We start from the raw sequence: 26,494 nt of genomic DNA, 5'->3' as shown, positions 1-26,494 counted from the left end.
TCCTAGTATTACATGTACACACATATATGTATATTACACATTTTTCAAAAATTTAAGGTAAAGTATGATTTTTACATACTCATCTCATTTTTCTTCAGAATTAGAAAATGAATTCTATTTGTGCTTGGGACAGGATGTTGTATAAATTTCTCTGTTATGTTTATATATCTAACTAAAATACGATGTTACCAAATTAGTTTTGTAATTTCAGTCCAGTTTTTTGAAAATATCCAAGAGATGTCAGTTTCTCTGCTGCTGTAATTACTTGCAGATCCTTGTGGAAGCAGGGGAAAGTTCCATGTGAAGATCATTTCCCAATGTTGATTCTGCAAATAGTTCCAATCTTAGGTGTGAGCATTCAGTTTCTGGCTGTGAAGAATCATCTACCTGCACAGAAACAAGAGATTGCTGATTATTTTTCCCTCAACAATCATTGTGAAGATGACTCTAGAACTTTGAGCTAAATTGCTTGGCAAGTCTCTTGAATTCTGATAACATTTTTCCGAATGCTGATATTTTACATATATTTTAAATTTAATTTGCCTTTTAAAAATTGTTCTACACACATGCTTAAAGAGATAGTACAAGACAAAGGCTATCAGTGCCTCTACTAGCAAGACACATAGAAACACAGGAGACGCATGGAGAATTAATTCCCAACATGCAGGTTTTGCCAATTATAAAAAAGCTGCTAGGAACATTAACACACATATGTTTGTGTGGACATATGTTTTTATTTATCTTGGATAAATATGAGTGGAATTTCTAGGTCAGATGGTAGGGATGAGTTTGACTTTGTAAGAAAATGTCAAATTGTTTAAGTGTCTGTACCACTTTGAATTCCCACCGGCAATGTTGGAGATTTCCAGTTGCTCCACAGTGCTTGTTACCAATCTTTTAAAATTTTAGTCATTCTAAAGGGTGTGTTGGGACATTGCATTGGAGTTTTAATTTATATTTAACAACTAATGACATTGAATACTTTTTCATATGCTTTTTTCCATCAACATCTTTTTTTGAAGTATGTCTATTCAACTATTTTGTTAAAATTGTGGCTTTTCTTGTTTTAAGGGTTTTTTAAAAATATTCTCTGCACATCTATTCTTTATTGTTTGGAGATAATTCTTTTTTTATTGCATTTTAGGTTTTGGGGTACATTTGAAGAACATGCAAGATTGTTGCATAGGTACATACATGGCAGTGTGATTTGCTGCCTTCCTCCCCTTCACCTATATCTGGCATTTCTGCCCATGCTATCTCTCCCCAACTCCCCACCCCCCACTGTCCCTCCCCCATTTCCCCCCAACAGACCCCAGTGTGTAGTGCTCCCCTCCCTGTGTCCATGTGTTCTCATTGTTCAACACCCACCTATGAGTGAGAAAATGTGGTGTTTCATTTTCTGCTCTTGTGTCAGTTTGCTGTGAATGATGGTTTCCAGGTTCATCCATGTCCCTACAAAGGACACGAACTCATCGTTTTTGATGGCTGCATAATATTCCATGGTGTATATGTGCCACATTTTCCCTGTCCAGTCTATTATCGATGGGCATTTGGGTTGGTTCCAGGTCTTTGCTATTGTAAACAGTGCTGCAGTGAACATTGGTGTGCATGTGTTCTTATAGTAGAACGATTTATAATCCTTTGGATATATACCCAGTAATGGGATTGCTGGGTCAAATGGAGTTTCTATTTCTAGGTCCTTGAGGGATCGCCACACTGTCTTCCACAATGGTTGAACTAATTTACATTCCCACCAACAGTGTAAAAGTGTTCCTATTTCTCCACATCCTCTCCAGCATCTGTTGTCTCTAGATTTGTTAATGATCGCCATTCGAACTGGCGTGAGATGGTATCTCAATGTAGTTTTGATTTGCATTTCTCTAATGACCAGTGATGATGAGCATTTTTTCATATGGATCTCTTGGGTTTATGCACATTTTGTGAGCATGGGAATTGACAACTATTGTTTTAGACTATTTTTTCAAAGGAGTTTGTAAAGCAAAAATGCCTTGGATAATTGAGGTATTGTTTTCCTTTTGGGAAAGGGAGGATATATTTGCTGTCCAAGATAATAAAGCTATCTCCTATGTTTTCTTGCAGCCCTTAAATAAGACTGGGCTATTAAGCTTGGGGTTACTCAGTGGCAACACAAATCTCCGCATGTGCAGCATCCATCAGGACCTGTCACACACATGTCCCACCAACCCCACTACTTGAGTAATAAAGTCCTTAGTCTGTGACCCAGGAATCTCATGTCTTCTACCAGAATCCATGAAACTGGTGGTGAGTGGGGAGCTAACTTGTCAGTTTGCTGGTAGTATAAAATCTCAGAACTGTCACAACTCTTTACAAATACATGTTTTCCAAATTTTTTTCTCCCAGTTTGTGGCTTGCCTTTCATTTTTTAAACAGTGGCTTTGAACAGCAAACTATTTAAATGTTTGTGAACTCTAATTTATTTATTTAATTTTTCTGTTACTGCTTCTTGTGCCTTATAATCTTTGCCTAACCTAAGGTCAAAGATTTTGCCCTGTTTTTTTTTTTTATTTATAGAAGTATTAAAGCTTTAGGTTTATGAGTCATTTCAGTTAATTTTTTATAGACAGTGTGAGGTTTATTATGTATGTATTTTTTTCACTTAGGGTTATGCAATTATTCCAGCACCGCTTGTTGAAAAGATTCTCTCTTCTCCATTGAGTTTCTCTGGCACTTTTGTCAAAAATGGATTGCTCAAATGTACATAGGTCTGCTTTCATATTTTCCATTCTGTTTCCTTAATCTACATGTATATCTCTAAGTCACACTATCTTGATTACTGAAGCTTTATAATAAAGTCTTGAAATCAGGTTGTATAAGTCCTAGAACTTTCTTTTTTAGGAAGTATTTGGTATATTTTAGATCATTTGCATTTTCTTAGAAATTTGGGCATCAGCTTGACAGTTTCTACAAAAGGTTTCTGGAGTTTTGTTGGGGACTGTGTTGAGGCTTTAGATCTATTTGGGGAAAAATGACTTCTTCACAATACTGTCTTTTGATTCATTACCACACTATATCTCCTAATTTCTTTAGGTCCTCTTTAATTTCTCTGTGTAATGTTTTATACTTACCAATTATAAACCTTATAAATATTTTTTAAAACTTAATTGAATTTTAAGTTTCTGGGTACCTGTACAGGATGTGTAGGTCTGTTACGTATGAAAACATGTGTCGTGGTGGTTTGGCCTGAAGTTTTCATTTTTTGTTATGTCTCTGCCAGGTTTTAGTATAAGGATGATGCTGGTGTCATAAAATGAGTTAGGGAGGAGTCCCTCTTTTTCATTTGTTTGGAATACTTTCAGAAGAAATGGTACCGTCTCCTCTTTGTAACTTTGGTAGAATTTAGCTGTAAATCTGTCTAGTCCTGGGCTTTTTTTTATTGGTAGGCTGTTTATTACAGCTTCAATTTCAGAACCGATTATTGGTCTATTCAGGAATTCAACTTTTTCTTGGTTCAGTCTTGAGAGGGTGTATATGTCCACGAATTTATCAATTTCTTCTAGATTTTCTAATTCATTTGCCTAGAAGTGTTGATGGTATTCTCTGATAGTTTGTATTTCTGTGGGGTCAGTGGTGCTATCCCCCTTGTCATTTTGTATTGTATCTATTTGATTTTTCTCTTTTCTTTATTAGTCTAGCTAGCTAGCAGTCTATTTTATTTTTTTCAAAAAAACAGCTCTTGGATTCATTGATTTTTTTTTTGAAGGGCTTTTCAGTTCCACTCTGATCTTGGTTATTTCTTATATTCTTCTAGCTTTGGGGTTTGTTTTCTCTTGGTTCTTTAGTTGCTTTAGTTTTTATGTAGGGATGTTGATTTGAGACTTTCTAGCTTTTTGTTGTGGGTACTTAGTGCTATAAATTTCCCTCTTAACACTGCTTTAGCTACATCCCATATATTCTAATATGTTGTCTCTGTTCTCATTGGTTTCAAAGAACTTTTTGATTTCTGCTTTAATTTCATTATTTACACAGGAGTCATTCAGGAGCAGGTTGTTACATTTTCCAGGTAGCTGTGTAGTTTGGGTGGATTTTTTAATCTTAATTCCTAATTCGATTGCACGGAGATCTGAGAGGCTGTTATAATTTCAGTTCTTTTGCATTTGCTCAGGAGTGTTTTACAGCCAATTATTTGATCAATTTTAGGGTAAGCGCCTTGTGGCACCAAGAAGAATGTATATTCTGTTTTTGGGTGAAGAGTTTTGTAGATGTCCATCATATCCACTTGATGCAGAGCTGAGTTCAATCTTAAATATCTTTGTCAATTTTTCATCTTGATGATCTGTCTAATATTGAGAGTGAGGTGTTAAAGCCACCCATTATTATTGTGTGGGATTCTCCGTCTCTTTGTAGGTCTCTAAGAACTTGTTTTATGAAACTGGGTGTATGTCTACTTAGGATAGTTAGCTCTTCTTGTTGAATTGAACCCTTCACCATTATGTAATGCCCTTTCCATTTTTATTCTTTGTGGGTTTAAAGTCTGTTTTGTCAGAAACTAAGACTGTAACCCCTGCTTTTTTCTGCTTTACGTTCGCTTGGTAAACATTCCTCTATCCCTTTATTTTGAGCCTTTATTTGTGTGTCATCCCTTTATTTGTGTCTTTGCATGTGAGATGGTTCTCTTGAATGCAGCCCACCAATGAGTCTTGTCTTTTTATCTAGCTTGCCATTCTGTGTCTTTTAATCAGGGCATTTAGCCCATTTTCATTAAAGGTTAATATTGTTATGTGTGAATTAGGTACTGTCATCATGATGCTGGCTATTTTGAAGACTTGCTAATTAGTTGTTTCATAGTGTCATTGGGCTTTGAACTTCAGTGTGTTTTTGTAGAGTCTGGTAATGGTTTTCCTATTTCATATTTGGTGCTTCCTTCAGGACCTCTTGCAAGGCAGGCCTGGTGGTGATGAATTCCCTCAGAATTTGCTTGACTGAAAAGAATCTTACTTCTCCTTTGCTTATGAAGCTTAGTTTGGCCGGATGTGAAATTCTGGGTTAGAAATTCTTTTTCTTAAGAATGTTGAATATTGGCCCTTAATCTCTTCTGGCTTGTAGGATTTCCACTGAGACGTCTTCTGTTTGATGGTTTTCTCTTTGTAGGTGACCTGGCTTCACCGGATCTTATCTATGGCTGCCCTAAACATTTTTTCCTTCCTTTTGACCTCGGAGAATCTGATGATTATTTGTCTTGGGGTTGACCTTCTCATGGAGTATCTTATTGTAGTTCTCTGGATTTCCTGAATTTGAATGTTGGCCTGTCTTGTTAATATGGGAAAGTTTTCCTGGATGACATCCTGAGGAATGTTTTACAACTTGGTTTCATTCTCCTTGTCTCTTTCAGGTATCCCAATCCATTGTAGGTTCAGTCCTTTTACATAATACCATAGTTCTCAGAGGTTTTGTTCATTCCTTTTCATTCTTTTTTCTCTAACCTTGCTGACTGCCGTATTTCAGCGTGGTAGTCTTTAATCTCTAAAATTCTTTCTTCCACTTGGTCTATTCAGCTTTTTGCATAAAGTTCTTGTGTTTTATTTTTCATCTCTATCATGTTGGTTATGTCCCTCTCTAAACTGGTTGTTCTGGTTAACAGCTCCTGTAATGCTTTATCATGGTTCTTAGCTTCTGTGCATTGGGTTAGAACATACTCTTTTAGCTGAGGGAAGTTCATTATTACCCTCACCTTCTGATGTTTATTTCTGTCAGTTTGTCCATTTCAGCTTCAGCCCAGTTCTGTGTCCTTGCTTGAGAGGTACTGTAATCATTTAGAGGAAAAGAGGCATCCTGGCTTTTTGAGTTTTTGCTGTTTTTGTGTTCTTTCTCATTTTTGTGGGTTTATCTACCTTTTAATCTTTGAGGCTGCTGACCATTGAATGGGGTTTTTCTAGGGTCTTTTTTGTAGATGTTGTGGTTGCTTGCTTGCTTGCTTTTTTTTTTTAACAGGCCTCTCTTCCTCAGGACTGCTGTGGTTTACTGCAGGACCCCTCCAGACCCAATTTACTTGAGTTCCTCCCATACCTGGAGGTATCACTAGTGGAGGCTACAGAACAGCAAGCATTGCTGCTTGCTCCTCCCTCTGGGAGCTCTGTTCCAGAGGGGCACCAAGCTGATGTCAGTCAGAACACCCTTGTATGAGGTATTTGGCGACCCGTGTTGGGGGGGTCTCACCCAGTCAGGAGGCACAGGATCAGGGACCTTCTTAGAGAAGCAGCCTGGCTGCCCCTTGGCTGAGCATGTTCAGCTTTGATGCGGAGAATCCCCTTTGTCCGGACTGCCAGGAAGCAGGGAAGACTATATCCACTGAGCTGTGAGACCATTTCTGCCCCTCCCACAGGGGCTCCTTTCCAGGGACGTCAAAGTTGTGTCTGTAAACTCCTAGCTGGAGTTGCTGCAGGACACCCTGCCTGGTGAGGAAGGATGGATCCGGATCCCACCTAAAGAAGCAGTCTGGCCACAATCTGCCATAGCCACTGTGCTGCACTTTTGAGAATTCTTCTTAGTCCAAACCACCCAGCCTCTCCAACACCAGCAGGGAGAAAATAGCCTACTGGAGATGCAGTGATGGCAGCTACCCCTCCTCCCAGGAGCACCATAATCTTAGGCAGTGGCTAGCCTGCTGCCGCTGGCCGCAACCCAAGCAGATTGCACAGCTTTCTCACAAAGCTTTGGTGACGTAGGCTTACAAGGGGATCTCCTGATCCATGGGATTCATAAATCCATGGAAAATGTGTGGCTTCGAGGTGGGTTGGCACATCCTTGGCTGGATGTGGGAGCTCCCTCTATCCCCTGCAGCTCTCAGGTCATTGCTCCACTCTTCTTTTCCTCTCTGTGGGTCAACAGCCTAGGCAGTCCCATTGAGAGAACCTGGGTACCTCAGTTGTTGGAGCAGGGCTCACCTATTTTCGTTCTTCTCTGTGGGAACTGAAAACAGAAGCTGCTTCTAATTTGCCATCTTGGCCCTTTCCCCAACCTTGTAAATATTTTAAGTTTATCCCTAAATACTTGATAATTTCTGTTGCTATTGTAAATGATTATGTTTTGTTTTAAACTTACATTTCCAATTATGCATTGCTAGTGTATAGAAACACAGCAGATTATAAAATGTTAACTCTGCATTTTATAAATGTATTAAACTCACTAATAATAGAATTTTTGTGGGTGTATTCCACAGATTTTTCTACATAGACTATCTTATATTCTGAGGCAAAAAAGAGGTATAATTTGTTTACCCAATTCATATCTGCTTGATGTTTTTTTCTTACATTATTGTACTGGATAGGACCTCTACAGTAGTGTAGAATTGAAATGGACTTGTTCCTGAACTTAGGAGGAAAGCACTCTGTTAGTATGATGCTAGCAGTAAGTTCTTCATAGATGTCCTTTCATAGTGTCAGAGAGTCTCCTTCTATTCCTAGTTTGCAGGTAATTTTTATCATAATTGGTTGTTAAATTTCATGGAGGGGCTTTTCTATATATGGTATTTATATGGTATTTTTATATGGTATTTTATTTTGTAGGCTCTGGAATTGATGAACTATATTGATGATGGTTACTGATCTATAACTTTAGATCAGTTGTGTTTCAGAGTAAAGCCAATGTGGCAGTGATAATTATTTTATATATAGTTAGGTTCAGTTGGCTAAACTTATAAGGAATTTTGTGTCTTTTGTGAGAAATATTGGTCTTTTTTTTTTTTATGACTTTATCTAGTTTTGGTATTAGGGTAATGACATTCTTATAGAATGAGTGGTGACATGTCCCCTCTTATTTTCTGGAAGAGTTGCAGTACATATCATATTATTTCTTAAGTGTTTGGTAGAATTCATAAGTGAAGCCAAATGAGTCAGAAATTTTCTTTGTGAAAACTTTTGAAACCATAAATTTATTTTCCTTAGTAAATACAGGATTATTCAGATTACTTTTTTTCTTTTTCAGTGAGCTTTAGTAGGTCATATATTTTAAGGAATTTAAATATTTCTTAAAAGTGTTCAAAATTACTGACATAAAGTTCACCACTTTCCCTTATTATTTTAACATCCGTAGGTTATGTAGTGATACCTCCTCTCTTTCTGATTTTGGTTATGTTTCTCTGTCTCCTCCTTTCTCTGTCTTTTGATCTTTCTGGAGAGAGTTTATCCACTGATTTGAACTTTTCAAGGAATCAACCTTTGGTTTTATTTTTTTTAAATTATTTTACTATTATTAATTTTTGATCTTTCTTATTTTCATGATTCTGCCCATTTGGAGTTTAATTTGTTCATCTTTTTAGTTTCTGCAAATAGATGCAAGTTTAGATAATTGACTTGAGATCTTCTTTTATCTAAAAGTGCTATAAATTTCCCTGTAAACACTACTTTAGTTGAAACTCATAAATTTTGATATTTTGAGCTTCCATTTTTATTAAATTCAAAATGTTTTACAATTGTATTTGATTTCTTATTTGACCTTTGGATTACCTGGAAATTATAAACAATAGGAGAATTAAAATTTTTTTTTTCTGTTGTGTGTTTGTAATTTAATTCAATTTTGGTTAGAATATATTTTGTTCTTTTAATTTTATTGGGACTTGTTTTATAGCTCAAAATCTGGTATATCATGGCAAATGTTCTGTATACACTTTAATAGAACATGTGTTTCTGTAACGTTGTTTATAACGTGTTTATAACGTTGGTAGAGTCTTTTAGAAATTTAAGTAAACTCGTTGGTGCTAGTGAGGTCTTTTATATCTGCACTGATCTTTTTTTGGTCCAAATTTTCTATCACTGAGAGGGGTATAGAAATTTTCAGCTATAATTATGGATTTGTCTGTCTCTCCTTTCAGTTGTATCAGGTTTTGCTTTATTTACTTTGAAGCAAAACATTTGGTAATAATCTTTACTTTGAAATCTACTTTATGCAATACTAATTTAAGTCCTTCAACTTTATTTTGATTAGTGATAACATGGCATATCTTTTACCATCTTTGTACATTTTATCTCTATTAGGGCCTTTATATTTTAAAGTGGAGTTGTTGTATCTAGCATTTAGTTGGGTCTTGCTTTTAAAATTTTAATCCAGTCTGATCATCTCTGCCTTTTAATAGTAGAGTTTAGACAATTTATATTTAATGTGATTACCTATGCGTAGGTTTAAATTGGTCTTGCTATTTTTTTCTGTTCCATTTGTTCTCTGTTCTTTCTCTTTTCCTATCTTTTGAATTGAGTAATTCATTTTATTCTGTCTATATTACTGGCTTATCAATTATACTATTTTTTTTTTCCCCTTGAGGTGGAGTTTTGCTCTTGTTGCCCAGGCTGGAGTATGATGGCATGGTCTTGATTCACTGCAAACTCCACATCTGGGTTCAATCAATTCTCCTGCTTCAACCTCCTGAGTAGCTTGGGTTACAGGCATGCATCATCATGCCTTGCTAATTTTTGTATTTTTTATTAGAGATGGGGTTTTGCCATGTTGGTCAGGCCAGTCTTGAACTCTTGACCTTAGGTGATCCATCCACCTCAGACTCCCAAAGTGCTGGGATTACAGGCATAAGCCATTGTGCCTGGTCACCTTATCAAGTATACTATTTTTAATGGTTCTAGTGTGTACAATTGTATCCTTAATTTAGCACAGTCTATTTTCAAACAATATTGTACCATTTTTTATATAGTATAAGAATTTTACAACAAATACTTTCTCCTTTGCTAGCCTTTGTGCACCAATGTATTTTGTTTATACATTTGTTATAAATCACACAATATGGTGTTTTGAGTTTTGATTTAAACAACTTATTATCTTTTAAAGGGTTTTCAAAAATTTGAAAAGCTTTCATATTTACATATTATTTCCAGTGTTCTTCCTTGTTAATTATACATTAAAATTTTCCTCTGGAATTACTTTCCTTCTTACCACAAGAGTATTTTAAATATTTCTTGCAGTGCATGTCTACTGGCAATGAATTACATCTGTTTGTGTTTATCAAGCCATTATTTCACCTTCTTTTTTTTTTTTTGGTAGAGATTTTTGCTAGGTGTATAATTCACAATTAGGTTTATTTTTATCCTGTCCATCGTCTTTGGGCTTTCAATGTTTCTGACCAGAAGTTTTGTGTAATTATTATCTTTGTTCCTTAATAAATAATGTATCCTTTTCCTTTTATTATTTTAATGGTTTTTAAAAACTGGATTTTCAGCAATTTAATTATGTGATTTGGTACACTCTTCAGCTTTTAACGCTTGAGATTATTAGATTTGTGACTTTTTATCTTTTATCAAAATATTTTGCTCACATCTCTTAATTTGCTTTATCTTTCCTCATCTCCTCTCACTTTCTACCTCTCTCCATAGGGATGTTAAATGAGAATGTGGGACAGTACCTTTGACCTCTTTAAGAAGGCTGGTATTATGAGAAGGAAAATTCAACTTGAAAAATGTACTCTACTTTGTGTTTTTATGACATTAATTGTGAAGTAGGTAATATTAATTCTACACTCCTAGAAAGTAAGTAGTATACATTTCCTTTCTCAGCACAGGACATACTAGACAATTGTTTTTATAAGTGATCTCTTTGACTTTTCTATTTTTCCAATTAATTGGTTATGAGCATACTACTTAAATCTTATCTTTCTGAGCACCATGAAAGTGCTCATGATTGTAATACTTTTCATAAGCATATATTTAAGAATGGTTTGTATTTGTATATTTTTTAGAATACTGATTTTTAAAAATATATTATGCAAATATCTTTTTTTTTTAAATGGATAAACTGTCGTATACCATAGTCTTGTTGTTTTCATGTGGATTAAGAGCAGACTGGACAGATTGAGACTCTGGGTACTTCCTTTAGAATAGTTTAAAAATACTAAACAAATATATGGAAACTGTAGAATCTTTTTCCAGAAGTTTATTTTAATTAAATTTATAATTTTACTGGTTGGCTCTGTGTCCATCAGACTGTTACTTGGTTAAATAACTTTAGATTTAAAAAAAACATTTAGGCTAATAATCTTGTATTTCATCCAAGTAGAAATATAAGGATGAGATGTTTTCTGTGCCCTAGTTATTTTATTGTATGGCTGATAATGTCATATTATGTAGATAGAGGACTACTTGTTATATTTAAATTGGTAACTGGGTATTTCTGGAGTGTATGAAATGAAAACAAATCTTTTAATAGCATTGATATGTACACTACTTTAAAATTTATTGGTAACTTCCTCAACATCTTATGAGATAAACAGGAAGAAATTACTATTGTGTCAATTTAGTAGCCAGGGCGTTAACAATTTAGGTAAATTTCCAGGTCTTTACAAGGAGTCAGGATTAGAATAGCCTTCAGGTTTTGAAGGCAAATGCATTCTCGAAATCCCGGCTTCTGATGAGTCATATTGGTGAAGAAGAAACCTCATTTATGAAATCCTTACTCTTTGCTATTTCTGTGGGTAGCTCTGTTTCAGTTAATTTGAAACCAACCTTAATGATAAATCCTTAAGCTGGAAAGGATATGTCATCAGTTTATTATTCTTAAAATCTATGTGAAGACATTGATCTAGTCATGGAAATAAAGTATATTTGAAGCATCTCTTGTGCAGTCAAAACTCTATTGGTCATATTAATTGCTTTCCTAGACATTTAAAATGAGGTTTTAAGTGGATGGAATTATTCAGAAAGTTGAGTATATATTATTTGGCTATGCAAATACACATATGTACACATATATTCACACATTTGAGAAGGAGAGGGAAGGAGTCTGTTTGTATGGCCATAACTAAGGTAGTTTAAGGTAGTAGAAATAGTTGTTTTTAGGGTCAGGAATTCAGAAGAAAAATGAGGGTAGAAGGGAAAGTGAGTTTGAGATGTCCTTCCTAATGATTGACTATTTCTCATTCGCAGATAAAATGTTGCCATTTTATTTTTTATTTTGTCCGGTAGTTATTCTTTATTTTATTTGTATTCTTTGTGTAACCTTGGCCAAGACACACTCTCAATTCTCTCCAACTCTTTTTTTTTTCTTTTACTATAAATTTCAGGATACATGTGCAGAATGTACAGGTGTGTTACATAAGTATACATGCGCCATGGTGGTTTGCCGCACTTACTGATCCATCCTGTAAGTTCTTTCCACTGGGCCCCGCACCCACCAACAGATTGAGGGCAGCATTATTTATAATAGCAAAGCCTTGAAACCAACCCAAATGCCCATCAATGATAGACTGGATATAGAAAATGTGGTATGTATGTACCATGGAACACTGCATCCATAAAAGGGAATGAGATCAGGTGATACATAATTGATATAGTGTTCACTCATTTCTACTTGGTTGAAATACAAGATTATTAGCCTAAATGTTTTTTTAAAATCCAAAGATATTTAACCAAGTAACAATCTGATAGACACAGAGCCAACCAGTAAAATTATAAATTTCCTTAAAATAAACATCTGGAAAAAGATTCTATAGTTTCCATATATTTGTTTAGCATTTTTGAACTATTCTAAAGGAAGTACCCAGAGTCTCAATCTGTCCAGTCTGCTCTTGGGTGTGTTGTTCCCATCTCTGTGTCCATGTGTTCTCATAGTTCAACTCCCACTAATGATTGAGAACATGCAGTGTTTAGTTTTCTCTTTTTTGGATAGTTTGCTGAGGATGATGGCTTCCAGCTTCATTCATGTCCCTGCAGAGGACATGATCTCATTCCCTTTTATGGATGCAGAGTTTTCCATGGTACATATATATCACATTTTCTTCATCCAGTCTATCATTGATGGGCATTTGGGTTGGTTTCAACTCTTTGCTATTATAAATAATGCTGCAATAAACAAACGTGTGCATGTGTCTTTTTGGTAGAATGATTTGTAATGCTTTGGGTATATACTCAGTAATGAGATTGCTGGATCAAATGGTATTTCTGGTTCTAGATCCGTGAGGAATTGCCACACTGTCTTCCACAGTGGTTGAACTAATTTACATTCCTGCCAACTATGTAAAAGAGTTTCTATTTCTCCATGGCCTTGTCAGCATCTATTGCTTCTAGAGTTTTTAATAATTGCCATTCTGAGTGGCATGAGATGGTATTTCATTGTGATTTTTGATTTGCATTTCTCTAATGATCAGTAATGTTGAGCTTTTTATTTTATTATATATTTTTATTGCATTTTAGGTTTGGGGTTACATGTGAAGAACATGCAAGATTGTTGCATAGGTATACACATGGCAGTGTGATTTGCTGCCTTCCTCCCCATCACCTATATCTGGCATTTCTCTCCTTGCTATCTGTCCACAACTCCCCACCCCCCGCTATCCCTCCCCTATTTTCCCCCAACATACCCCAGTGTGGTGCTCCCCTCCCTGTGTCCATGTGTTGTCATTGTTCAACACCCGCCTATGAGTGAGAACATGCAGCGTTTGGCTTTCTGTTCTTGTGTCAGTTTGCTGAGAATGATGGTTTCCAGGTTCACTCATGTCCCTGCAAAGGACACAAACTCATCGTTTTTGATGGCTGCATAATATTTCATAGTGCATATGTGCGACATTTTCCCTGTCCAGTCTATCATCGATGGGCATTTGGGTTGGTTCCAGGTCTTTGCTATTGTAAACTGTCCTGCAATGAACATTCCTGTGCATGTGTCCTTATAGTAGAACGATTTATAGTCCTTTGGGTATATACCCAGTAATGGGATTGCTGGGTCAAATGGAATTTCTATTTCTAGGTCCTTGAGGAATCACCACACTGTCTTCCACAATGGTTTTTAATATGTTTGTTGCCCATGTAAACTTTGTCTTTTGACAATTGTCTTTGTATACTTTGCCCACTTTTTGATGTGGTGGTTTTTTTTTCTTGTAAATTTGTTTAAGATCCTTGTGAATTCTGGATTTTTGTCTGATGAGTAGATGGAAAAAATATTCTCCCATCCCATAGGTTTCCTATTGATTCTGATGATAGTTTCTTTTGCTGTGTGGAAGCTCTTTAGTTTAATTATATCGCCTTTGTCAATATTGGTGTTCCTTACAATTGCTTTTGATGTTTTATTCATGAAGTTTTTGCCCATGCCTGTTTCCTGAATGGTATTGCCTAAGTTTTCTTTTAGAGTTTTTATGGTTTGGGGTTTTACACTTAAGTCTTTAATCCATCTTGAGTCAAGTTTTGCATAAGGTCTAAGGAAGGCGTCTAGTTTCTGTTTTCTGCATATGGCTAGCCAGTTTTTCCAGCACCATTAATTGAATAGGAGATCCTTTCCCCATTGCTTTTGTCAGGTTTGTCAAATATCAGATGATAATAGACGTGTGGTGTTATTTCTGGGGTCTATTCTGTTCCGTTGGTCCACAGGTCTGTTTTGATACCGGTACCATGCTGCTTTGGTTACTGTAGTTTGAAGCCAGGTAGCATGATGCCTCCAACTTTATTCTTTTTGCTTAGTATTGTCTTGGTTATATAGGGTCTTCTTTGATCCCATATGAAATTTATTTTATTTTTTCATAAGTTATTGGGGTACAGGTGGTATTTAGTTACATGAATAAGTTCTATAGTGGTGATCTGTGAGAGAATAAATGCTTTAAAATCTTTCAGACACGGCGATTATGATTTTCTCCTAAGTAGATTATTTTTCTCATGTAATACCAAGTCCAGAGTAGGTGTTTGCTGGCATTGATTTAGCTCCCTGATGCTTCTGTCAAAGATCCAGGATCTTTCTATCTTTTAGTCTAAGTGTCCTTATTTTGTTGTCTTTTGTCCTTGGCATTGTGGCCTATGGTCACAAGATAGCTTCTGAAACTTCAGTTAATTACAGGAGGCCTCATTAAGCTGGAAGCTGGAGGGAAGGGCTATGCCTCTTGTGCCTATCTCCTTTTGTCAGAAAAGCAAAATGACAGGAGTCTGCCAGGAGACTTTCCTGTGCTTCTCATAGCCAGGACTGGACCACATGAATATACCTGGCTGCAAGTGAGACTGGGAAATCAAGGAACAAAATTATGAATGGCTCAGCCTAGTCATAACTATCACCTGTGCCAGAGCGCATTGCTACCTCAAGGAATGAATTGTGAGAGTAAATACTGGCAAAAACTAGCAGCATCAGTCACTTAGGGTCATACATATATCCTTCACTGCTATGATCTAAGTAGTACTCTTCTTTATGATAGTAGAATTCATGCATTCACTAAAAGTGAATTACTTTGTACTCTAAAATTCTTGACACATGTCAAAAGATGCATCTGTGAAGTATGTTAGTATTTTTATTTATTGACTCTGTGTCTTTCATGTTTGTGGGAAAAAATTCAACTGATTTGTCAAAGATTTGATTACAGATACAAAATGGAGAAGAATTGTAAACCACCCTTCAATATGTGTAAATAGAAATTATCATAAAACTTTCATGAAAGCAAAAGATATTCCCAAATTTAAGACATGTAGTGTGTTGCACAGGAAATATTGTTGCTCTCATTTGTTTGGTTCTATAGCCTTTGATAGTGAACAGGTACCAAGGTTTGATTCATATGTTCATGTTTCATCAGTCAATCAAGATGTTGAAGTTCATATTTAAAAACAATCTTAATAAATATATAGTAAACACTTTGTTTCAGGAATTGTGTTAGCATCCTGGCATGTGTACACACATAGGCAAGTTGAAGTCGTCAACCTCACAGCAATGAATTTCTCAGTAACACGGGGTAGGAAGTATGGAAAGTCTAAAGCACTAAGTTGGGGTTTTTTGTTTCTAAGACTTGCAACTCGAGTCTTGATATCAAAGATGAGCCTCTATGAGGTAGCTGGTCATTTTTTAACAAAATAAAATTAATAAACATAAAATCAAACCCAGCTGTTTTTCTAACTTAGGGATATAGAGAGACAGCAAATATTAGGTGACAGTATTTTCCGACTTTTGAGCCAATTGTTTTTGGCTTCCTGAAGACATAGTTTAAGTTACCTCATCAAAAGAAATAATGCTGTAACATGTAAAAGATATTTTCACATACAGTTTATATTCAATGTTCATTCTGAAGGCATATGAATCAAAAATGATTGAAGGAAAATAAAGTATCTAGGTTCATAGACATTTAATTTGAAACCATGATCATCAGGCCTCCATGATAAAGCATGTATCTAAAAGGTGTTCTGAGTTTCACTTTGGAGATGTGGAAACAGAGTCTCAGGCACCAGGAACTTGTTCAAACTCTTGCAGTTTTGTTTTATTCTGTTTTGTTTTGTTTCATTTTGTTTTTGAGATGGAGTTTCACTCTTGTTGCCTAGGCTGGAGTACAGCGGTGATATCTTGGCTCACTGCAACCTCTGGCTCCGGGTTCAAGTGATTGTCCTGCTTCAGCCTCCTGAGTAGCTAGGACTGCAGGCATGTGCCACCACACCTGGCTGATTTTATATTTTTAGTAGAGATGGATTTTCTCCATATTAGCCAGCCTGGTCTCAAACTCCCGACCTCAGGTGATCCACCCACCTTGGCCTCCCAAAATGCTGGAATTATAGGCATGAGCCACTGCACCTGGCCCTACTTGCAGGTTTTATAGCCACAATGACAGTTCAGGCAACCCTAAGGGTCTAAGGGATAAGATTTCTAAATCCAAGTCATACAACTAACTGTGGTGCTCAACCATGACTCATGTTGGAATCACCTGGAAAGCTTTAAAAATAATACTAATGCCTGGCCTCCAGCCTGTACCAGTGAATCCAGATTTCTGATGTTGGGGTCCAGGCACTGATTTTTTTTTTCTTTTTAAATAGAAACACACAAAAAGCCAAAAATTTCCTCAGGAGTTTTATTATGCAGCATAGGTTGTGAAACACTGATTATGCCATAGATGTGAGAATATGATGAATTGGATTGTTGAAACAGGGTGATCCATAGCCAGTGGGTTCTCAAGTTTGTGTGGTATTTCATGACCTGAAAGCAAATGTAGACAAGTTCTTTGTGTCTTATTTGAAATGCTGTTGTCAGACAACATCATCTTTTCTAGCTATTCTTCTCTGTTTATTTTTAGATGACTCATGTGGAACAGTGTGCTTGCTTCATGTTGCAACTTAAACTTGACAGTTGTCCCAATGCCCCGCTTACCTTTGTGGTCATTGGCACAGCCTGGAGGTTTAGAACAATGCAAGTCATCTTGAAATCTAAAACATAATTTCTGGTAATGCCTTGGGAAGTACTTTCAGGTTAATTTTTATTTCCAAAGCGCCTCAGACTCCTTCCTGAAATAGATTAAAAGCTGCTTACTGGCAAAGAGTGAAGGGAACTAGGTGAGAGGGATTGGGCCAACACTGACTTCGTGTGATTAGTTCTGATTTAAATGCTGGAAATGACAATGAAGTTCATTTATGGCTATTTTAACCCTGAATATATCTTTACAGGAGTATTTATTTGAATGCTAACTGGGTAAAGATGTATAAGGGCTCCGTCAATTTTTTTTCAAGGAGCTGAGAGTCTAGTTTTATCATACAAACCAATATATTTTCCTTTAGGAAATGCGTGGGTGCTTGGTTTTAAAAATTAGATATCATACTCTTCTTTCTTGCCTCAAACAATGTTGCTTTAATAAAACGACTTATTTGAATCTTAAACTGATTATTTACCAGCCACAGGACTTGAGAAAAATTGCTTAACTCCTCTGAGACTCAGTACATTCATCTATGAAGCAAAGGCAGGGTTATCTACTGCTTATCATGCTTGCAGAAATTAAAGAAATAATTTTTATAAAGCACCTAGTACAAAGTCCAGGATAGGTAGTTCTCCAGTAAACATAATTTATCCTCTCTTTCTTCCTCTTCCCTCAAACAATATATTCTCAGGAAGAACCTTATATAAGTGGTTTGTACATAAATGAGAATTTGTCATTGTTTTATTTCCTCAAGTATTCTGTAAGAGTAGACTTTAATAACACAGTTATAATGTTTGCTTTGTGCTTTACTATGAGAGTTTTCAGTTGGGTGGTTAATCTTCTTTGGAGGAATTCAGTATCAGTGAGTGGGAAAGGTTGTTTTTGTGTGTGGTTTGTCGGGGAACAGAGAAGTCACTCCGTCCAAGCAGCTTTCTACAGTGAGTACAAGGTAGATCCACTGGAAGTCTCATTGAGTGATGTGTGTTTGTGCGAATAGCAGTTAATGACCATGTAGGATAACCCATCATCAGAGCTCTATACCAGCTGACTCAGAGTAGTATTTATCATAAAAGTCTAGATTTAGATGTACATCTGAAGATGCATGTGTCCTGGGAAAGAAATTAGGCTGGAGTTTAATAAAAATTGTTATAAAGGAGCAACAATAACTAAAATAGAAAAAAAATGGCCTTCAGCCATTTAGTGCCCTGGTAGACATGCACCAACACAGCTGACTTCAGGCTGGCAGATGTGAGAGAATCTGCAGAAGGGAGACTTGAACCATCTTGAAAATATTTCCCAGTCAAGTGTGGTGGCTCATGCCTGTAATCTCAGCACTTTGGTAAGCTAAGGCAGGTATATCACCTGAGGTCAGGAGTTCGAGACCAGTCTAACCAACATGGTAAAACACAGTCTCTACTAAAATTACAAAAAATTAGCCAGGCATAGTGGCACATGCCTGTAGTTCCAGCTACTTGGGAGGCTGAGGCAGGAAGATTGCTTGAACCCGGGAGGTGGAGGTTACAGTGAGCCAAGATTGGGCCACTGCAGTTAAGGCTGGGCGACAGAGCGAGACACCATCTCAAAAATAAAAATAAAAAAAATAGAAAATATTTCCCAAAGCCTCTACTGTCTACTGCTGAGATACTGATCAGAAGTGCCCCAAGTCTGTTTTTCTGGAGACATGGAACCCTTTATTCAAGGACTTGCGGAGAGAAGGCAGACAAGGCTGCAGAGTCTGCGCTCTCATCCTCTTGAGGGCACACCTTATTTGCAAAAGAAGATTTAGATTACTTGGTCCCATAAATCCTGGCATAGAGAAACTAAAAGCAAATATTTATTCTACAAGGATGGGTTAGCAGTGTTAAGGTAGTGAAATTTACCTTATGCAACTTTAAAGAAGTTTATTGAGTTGTTAATGGAATATTACCTATGATTAACAAATGTTAAGAAACAGATTCCTGGCGGATTCCTGATAAACATTTAACAACACCTATGAATCAGACAACAGAAATGGAAAAAAATTCCAAGAAAGCTATAGCTTTTTTCGTTTGGCTTAAAGTCAGTATATAGATCTTAATTAGAAGAAGGTTTTTGTTCCATGGAAACGGCCCCTTTGTTACTATATATCCTTCAGGTTTGTGGGACAGCACTAGAGGAAACTCACGGCCTCAGAGGACCTTCAGTTAAGCTGGCTCCGTTCGGTGACATGCATATAGAGACAAAAATGCCTGGTTTTTACTGAGAATACCCTGTATAATTATTAAACTGCATTTAGACTAAGGAAGAAAAGGTCTTCTTCCTTTTCAGTTCTCTCTCCACATTGTGTGTGTGTGTGTGTGTGTGTGTGTGTGTGTGTGTGTGTGTGTGTGTGTGTATTTATGAAAATATTTGAAGCTTTGAGCTCCTGAAATCCTAGACTCAGTTTCCTTGAACATGACAGTTTTCTTTTGAAACTTCTTTTCACGCCAGTTCTGCTCATTTAGTTTCAGCTCTTTGATAACCTGGTGTCTGTGATAGTTGGTGTGATGGGGGTCTGGAATATTGGCATATGACTTCAATCAAGAGATCAAAGCTAATTTCCAGATGAGTCCAAGTGTGTTCAGTAACTGCTGTAAACAGTACTCTCAGCATTCATGATTCATTAACTGTAACTACACTACATAGAATGAAGTGCAGATTTGTTTTTTCTAGTCATTTACTTATCTACCTATACTGATAGATCCCATTAATCAGATTAATTGGTTAATTGAGCGATGTCCATTTTATTTTTTGTTTTATAGATCTAGTATATAGATACCAAATGTGGTATGCTATCCTTGTGCACAATTCTTAGGGTGACTTTTGGCCAGTCTAAACACTGCCTAGGAGTTGTTTATCATGCTTGATTTAATACTCCTCCTGAAGCATGTATACTATTAATTTCTGTTTGAGAATTTCCAACAAAGCAAACATTTACACAAAGAGGGTGATTCCCTTCTGGCTGTAGGCATGGATCAAGACAGTGGTCCCAAAATAGATACGACTGTCCAAATTCCTGAGACTTTAAAAACATTTAATCACTGTACTAGTGGTGCTTGGAGGAAAAAAGATGTTGCGTCTCTCTGTGGCTACACAGTACGTCTTGTCAGCTCTTCAGTGAAACTACTTAAATGGCTGCAATAAAGAGGCTGTGTCTGTGTGTGTCTGTGTGTGTGTGTTTCTAACTACATTTACCATTTTTTAGTAGAAAGCCATATTTTGTGTATTTAAAAATATTAAGAACAGGACAAGGCAAAAAAAAAAAAAAAGATGTTAGGATAAAGGAAGGTTTCCCACAGGAATTACCAAGAATTTATCCCACAGAGGAAGTCCTTCTCAGTTGCTTCTTGCTCATGGAATATTTACACCTGCCTTGCCAAGGCCTTGATACTGATATCTGGAAGGTATTAAGAAATCCAGAAAGTTTATTCATCAACTTTGATTCATCCTAATTAATAAGAGAGTTTAGAAATCAAAGTTATTTCCTGCCTGCCCACAAAAAGTTCAGGATTTGTAACGCTAAATGTCTTGCTCCCCACTTAGAACAAACACATTATTCAAATTTGATGTATTGACTCATAACCCACATATTAGAGCCAAACATGTCCTGTTATGAAAAATTAAGACTCTCTTGACATACAACTGGGCTCTCAGTTTGAACCCAATAAACAACATCTTTTGTTTAAATGCTCCATTTGAAAAGTAAATTGGAATATATAAGAATAAGTGTTTCTAATTCTCAAAGGTATCACTGGATCCAGGGAAAAAAAATCTTCTGCATGTCGGTCTTCCTCTCTGTGAAATCAGTGTCCTTCCTTAGGTCTTCTGAACCAATGAGTCTGAGTTTGAGGCTAGGGTAATGGTTGTGGTTGTAGCAAAAGAAGAAGAGAAGGGAATTGAGTCTGTCTTACAGAGGCAGATCCTGTTCTAGTTTGAAGAGCTTCCTTGAGGCTTTGAATTGAACCTGAACTCTAACACCTCAGAGACTGCCACAGTTCTGATCATTGGAACCAAAGGACAAGAGCCCAGATGAATGCACTGTGCATGATCTGCAACCATAGCGTTTTGATAATGACTTTGAATCAACAATGCTAAAAATACTGTTTTTAATTTTTCCCTAAAATATTTGAGATCCAAGGAAAGAGTAGACTAACAGCTAACGCCTTGTAATGAAGGCAGGCTTCAAAGAAGTTCCCCAATCAGACAGTATGTTGCCTAGTTTTCCACTAGAAAAAAAAGCCTCACTGTGAAAAATAAAAGCAGAGCTTTCTTCCTCTGAAATCAGGAGAATCCTTTAGGTTATAGGGACATGGTATTAATTATTTGGGGAACTTTAGATCTTGGCTATTTTTAGACTGAGTTTTTCTGTATCTTTAAAAAAAGTTTTCTAAATGGAGATGCTTTCATCTCTTGTAAATGTCAAAACCACACTGTAGCTGTCTGCTGTGTCCTCAGAGGTGGTTGCCCCTGCTCATTTTCCCTGCAAGGTCAAGTTGACCTTTGAGTGCTGAAGCCAAGGGAAAGCAGGCCCTAGTTAGAAGCCGCTAGACTCTTACTGGCAAAATTACCGTATGCCAGCACACCCTGCTTAGCAGGGAGGGAAAATAAGAAATTATGGATTGTAGCAATGAGTTTGAAGCCCATGGAATCTGGGAATCAATTGTATATTCATTGAGCAATTCAATGTTGTTTTTGGCATGAATACCTACTGTGTGCCACATACAATTCCATACTTAGTGCCTTTGGCCTCATAGACTGTGTTACACCCCGTGTCCCCCTTTCACCACCGCTACTAGCAGCACCATGGTCTAATGGAAAGTACGAGGGGTTCAAATGAGAGCCCCAAATTCATATTTGAACACTGACCATCCCTTGTATGACCTTTGGCTGCTTATATTACCTGAACCTGAGATTCCTGATTGAGAACACAGGAATAAAAGTTATTGCCTATATGTAAAATCGTTGGCATGCTCAGTTAATTGTAGCTAATTATTTTTTCTGGAGTTTATATACATGAGGAAAATATTTAAGGAACATGGCAGCAACAAAGAGGAAAGAAAGAAACAGAGGTAAGTTTAGAAAATAGTATTTGTGAGGCGAAACCAGAGGCCAAACATGGCACAGGTAGTTTATGAACCAAGCTGGTATGGGTTGCCTGGGAATGGATTTTAGAGGTGTGCTGCTAAATGAGCCAGTTATATTCCAGAACTGGCGTCCAGTCCTTTCTGTCCTGACCCCTGCTTTATGTGGTTTTATTGATTATAAAGCAGTCATCTTGATCCTATTTACCAGTACCACCTGTAGCAAAACAGAGCCCATCCTTTGTGTATGAGGAAGAGTAGGCCTGTACTCTTGGTGAGAGGACAAAGGGTTTGTATAGAAGCATAGTTCTGCTCTGAGCTGGGAGATTTCTAAGGCCTGTGGTACCTGAATTAAAGTTGGGAAGCATGCAGCAAGGTACTCTTGAGCATGACCTTTCTTTCTGCCAAGGCTGTGTGAGTGTTCATAAAACTGAGAAACAGAGGGCTAGATGGGCAGACTCTTGAAAAGAGATCAATAAATGCCTTTTTTCTTTTGCTAAATGATTCCTTTTGCAATTTTCATCTTTTTTCAGGTGCTGTAATGCATCTTGATTTATTTAGAAAAAGTGAATATAGTCTACTTAGCTGGCCAGGGGTCCAGCTCAGAGTGAGCAGCAGCAATGTGCCAAGTCAGAGCAGTTGGCTAAAGCCCAGCAAGCATGAAGATAGCTGAGACACACAGAGGCAAGTGAGGTGCAGTCTAAGGTCAGATAATCAGTAAGTGCTTGTCTTATAAATGGGGCTGAATTATGATCTCACCAAAGAATCTATATATGGTCTGTTGCTTTATGTGGCCATTTGGGGTGGGCATTTAGATACAGCCTGCAACTAAATAGACATCTACAGGTACAATTTACCCCTGATCAAGAAACACTAAAATTGTTTCATGTGGGCAGGCCAGGGAGCAGTAGGGTGATGGATAGGAGGTAAACTGAATGAAGAGGAAGAATGAATAAAATGTGTAATCCTCATAGAGGAAATTGAAAGTTGATTGGGTCCAGATGGTTCTTAGACTGTTGGTTTATTCCAACAATAATAGCAGTCAACTGCAAGAGTGACATCCTTTATTGTGTAAGCTGGATCTAGTACTAGTTCACAAATGGAAGGATTAAGCTTAGATGAAAGCATGTTCATCTGAAGGAAGAGTGAGGAAGGTGGAGTGTACAGTAAAGATGCGGTTAGGTGGGTAGACCTCTGGATGGAGAATGAGGACATTATCTTACTGCTTCTATTTTTCATGAAATGGAAAACCAGGCTCTCAGCTGACAGTGAGAAGGGGGGTGGGTTGTTGGAGGTGTGACTAGGGGGTGAGTGGCAGAAGGATCAAGGTTACTGGAGGTGAGGTGATGATCATGGAACTTAAAGGCTGAGATAGGGAAAGGATTTTCTACAGGGATATGAAGATCACAAGAACTGTGAAAACACTGGTGATGAAGAGACAGGGACACAAGCAAAACTCTTGAAGAAATGCTCCATGAGATGATGTCTGTAGGTGACCACAACAAGGAGGGGTATTGGGTGTTATGATGTCAGCTTGCTAGAAGTCTCTATTATGAGAACAACAATGATTTGGAAGAAGCATTAAACAGCAAGAAAGACAATTATTGCAACTGCTAGCCTTGTCACATAGAGGTTTGAGAGAGAAAACAACAACCCCATGAGACGGCTAAGGCCATAAGAGCAGCAATGTCCTCAAAGGAATTCAGCTTTCAGATACAGCAAGAAAGTCAAGAGAGCATTTATATAAAATGATTAGGATACTTGTGGATTTTGCTGATGACAGGTTGGGAGTACCAGAGAATAAAGAGGAGTAAGAAAGATCAGAGTTGGCTGGGAAAGTGGGTCAATTCAGGAGACAGACAAAGCCATATGGAAATGACCATGTGGATGCTGAGGGATGATCTGAGGGGTCTTAGGAGATAAAAAGATGTTGCAAGCATTTTTTTTTATAGGAAGGGAATGTGGGGACAATAAAATGTAGCCTTATCATTGTCATCATTAGACTGGATCAATACTTATCACTTTGGATAGAGCCTTGATGAGATTTGTTCTGTTAGTGTAAGTTCTATCTCTCAGACCATGTTTATTAATATAGATCTATTAGCCTTAAAAAAAAAACTTAGAGGCCGAGGCGGGTGGATCACAAGGTCAAGAGATCGAGACAATCCTGGTCAACATGGTGAAACCCCGTCTCTACTAAAAATACAAAAAATTAGCTGGGCATGGTGGCGCGTGCCTGTAATCCCAGCTACTCAGGAGGCTGAGGCAGGAGAATTGCCTGAACCCAGGAGGTGGAGGTTGCGGTGAGCCGAGATCGCACCATTGCACTCCAGCCTGGGTAACGAGCGAAATTCCTTCCCAAAAAAAAAAAAAAAAAAAAAAACTTAGAGGCCTTTGGTTTATTTCTCATGTGTTGGGATCAGTTCTTATTAAGGTATAATTTATCCATAAAATTTGCCCATTTTAGTATATTGCTTTATGTGTTTTGACAATTGTATACCCCATGAAATCAAGATCTAGAACAGTTTCAAAAGCCCCCCACCAAATCACTCTTACCTGCCTTAGTGGTGCCTGGCCACCACTAATGTGCTTGTTCCTATAAGTTTGCCTTTTTTAGAATGACAACTAAATGGAATCATACAGTATGAGGCTTTTAAAGTCTGGATTCTGTCACCACAATAAAGCTGAAATTCACTTTTCTTATCTGTTATTAAAAATTTGCTTTTCTTGCTGAATTATATCTGTATTCCATTGTATGGATAAACACAGTGTATTCATGAATTCACCAGCTGAAAGGCATTGGGCTGTTAGTAGTTTTTAGTGCTTGTGAGTAAAGGCCTCTGTAAACATTCAGTTTTTGTGGAGACAGAAGTTTTCATTTTTCTTGGGTAAAAGTCATGCAGCAAGATTGTTAGATTTGTGTGGTTAAGTACATACGTAACTCCCAGGAAACTGCCAAACAACTTTTGAAAGTGGCTGTCATTCCGCATTACCACCCGCAGTGCATGAGAACCTCGGTGGTTCCACATCCTTGCCATGGTGTCTGTTTTTTCCTTTTTTTTGATTTTTAATAGGTGGAGTATTGTTATCAGATTATGGTTTTAGTTGGCATTTTTCTAATGAGTAATACTGAACATTTTTTCATGTGATTATTTGCCATTTGTATATCTTCTTTGGTGAAATGTCTGCTCGGTTTTTTGGCCTATTTTTAAAATTACCTTCTTAGGTTTTCAAGAGTCCTTTGCATATGCCAGATAGAGATTCTTTATCTGACATGCCTTTATAAACATTTTCCAAATCTTATGTTGCATAGCAGAAACTTTGTATGCTTGTATGGATTTATTTTTAGGCTCTCTGTTCTGTTCCACTGATCATGGGGCTGTGTTTGTATATGCAGTCAAGTTCATAATCAGTGGGCCTGTTACTGCTGGAGGGTGTGGGTGGGTGTGAGCCCTCTGTCCTGGGTGGTTGAGTCAGCCTCTGGCACTTGGTGATAGGAGGTGACGGTGGGTAATGGGTTACTGCTTCTGGGTGTGGAGCTGAATTGAGCTTTTGGCCTGCTACCCCAGGGCACAGGCCTGCCTTGTCAAAGCAGCTTTCCATGGCCTTGGGCTCCCCCAGGGTGTCACAGTCCCCTATCTGGATCCTAAAACTCCTAAAAGGCACTTTTTTACGCAAACGGTTGACAAATCGGTGCTTCCGGGACAAGAATTGGGCTGATGGCTGTTCTGTTGTCTTGTTCATGTCATTCTCTGACATGTCTTTCAGAAATACCTTATTTTGGTCAATTGGTTGTTTTTCTTTTCTTTTCTTTTTTTTTAAATTTTATTGCATTTTAGGTTTTGGGGTACAGATGGAGAACATGCAAGATTGTTGCATAGGCACACACGTTGCAGTGTGATTTGCTGCCTTCCTCCCCATCACCTATATCTGGCATCTCTCCCCTTGCCATCTCTCCCCAACTCCCCACCTCCCACTGTCCCTCCCCTATTTCCCCCCAACAGGCCCCAGTGTGTGATGCTTCCCTCCCTGTGTCCATGTGTTCTCATTGTTCAACACCTGCCTATGAGCAAGAACATGCGGTGTTTGATTGTCTGCTCTTCTGTCAGTTTGCTGAGAATGATGGTTTCCAGGTTCATCCATGTCCCTACAAAGGACACAAACACATCGTTTTTGCTGGCTGCATAATATTCCATGGTGTATATGTGCCACATTTTCCCTGTCCAGTCTATCATCGATGGGCATTTGGGTTGGTTCCAGGTCTTTGCTATTGTAAACAGTGCTGCAATGA

Source organism: Cebus imitator, unplaced genomic scaffold, assembly GCF_001604975.1.
Source record: "Cebus imitator isolate Cc_AM_T3 unplaced genomic scaffold, Cebus_imitator-1.0 Scaffold45, whole genome shotgun sequence".
Taxonomy (NCBI): Eukaryota; Metazoa; Chordata; class Mammalia; order Primates; family Cebidae; genus Cebus; species Cebus imitator.
This window is presented reverse-complemented; position numbering follows the sequence as displayed.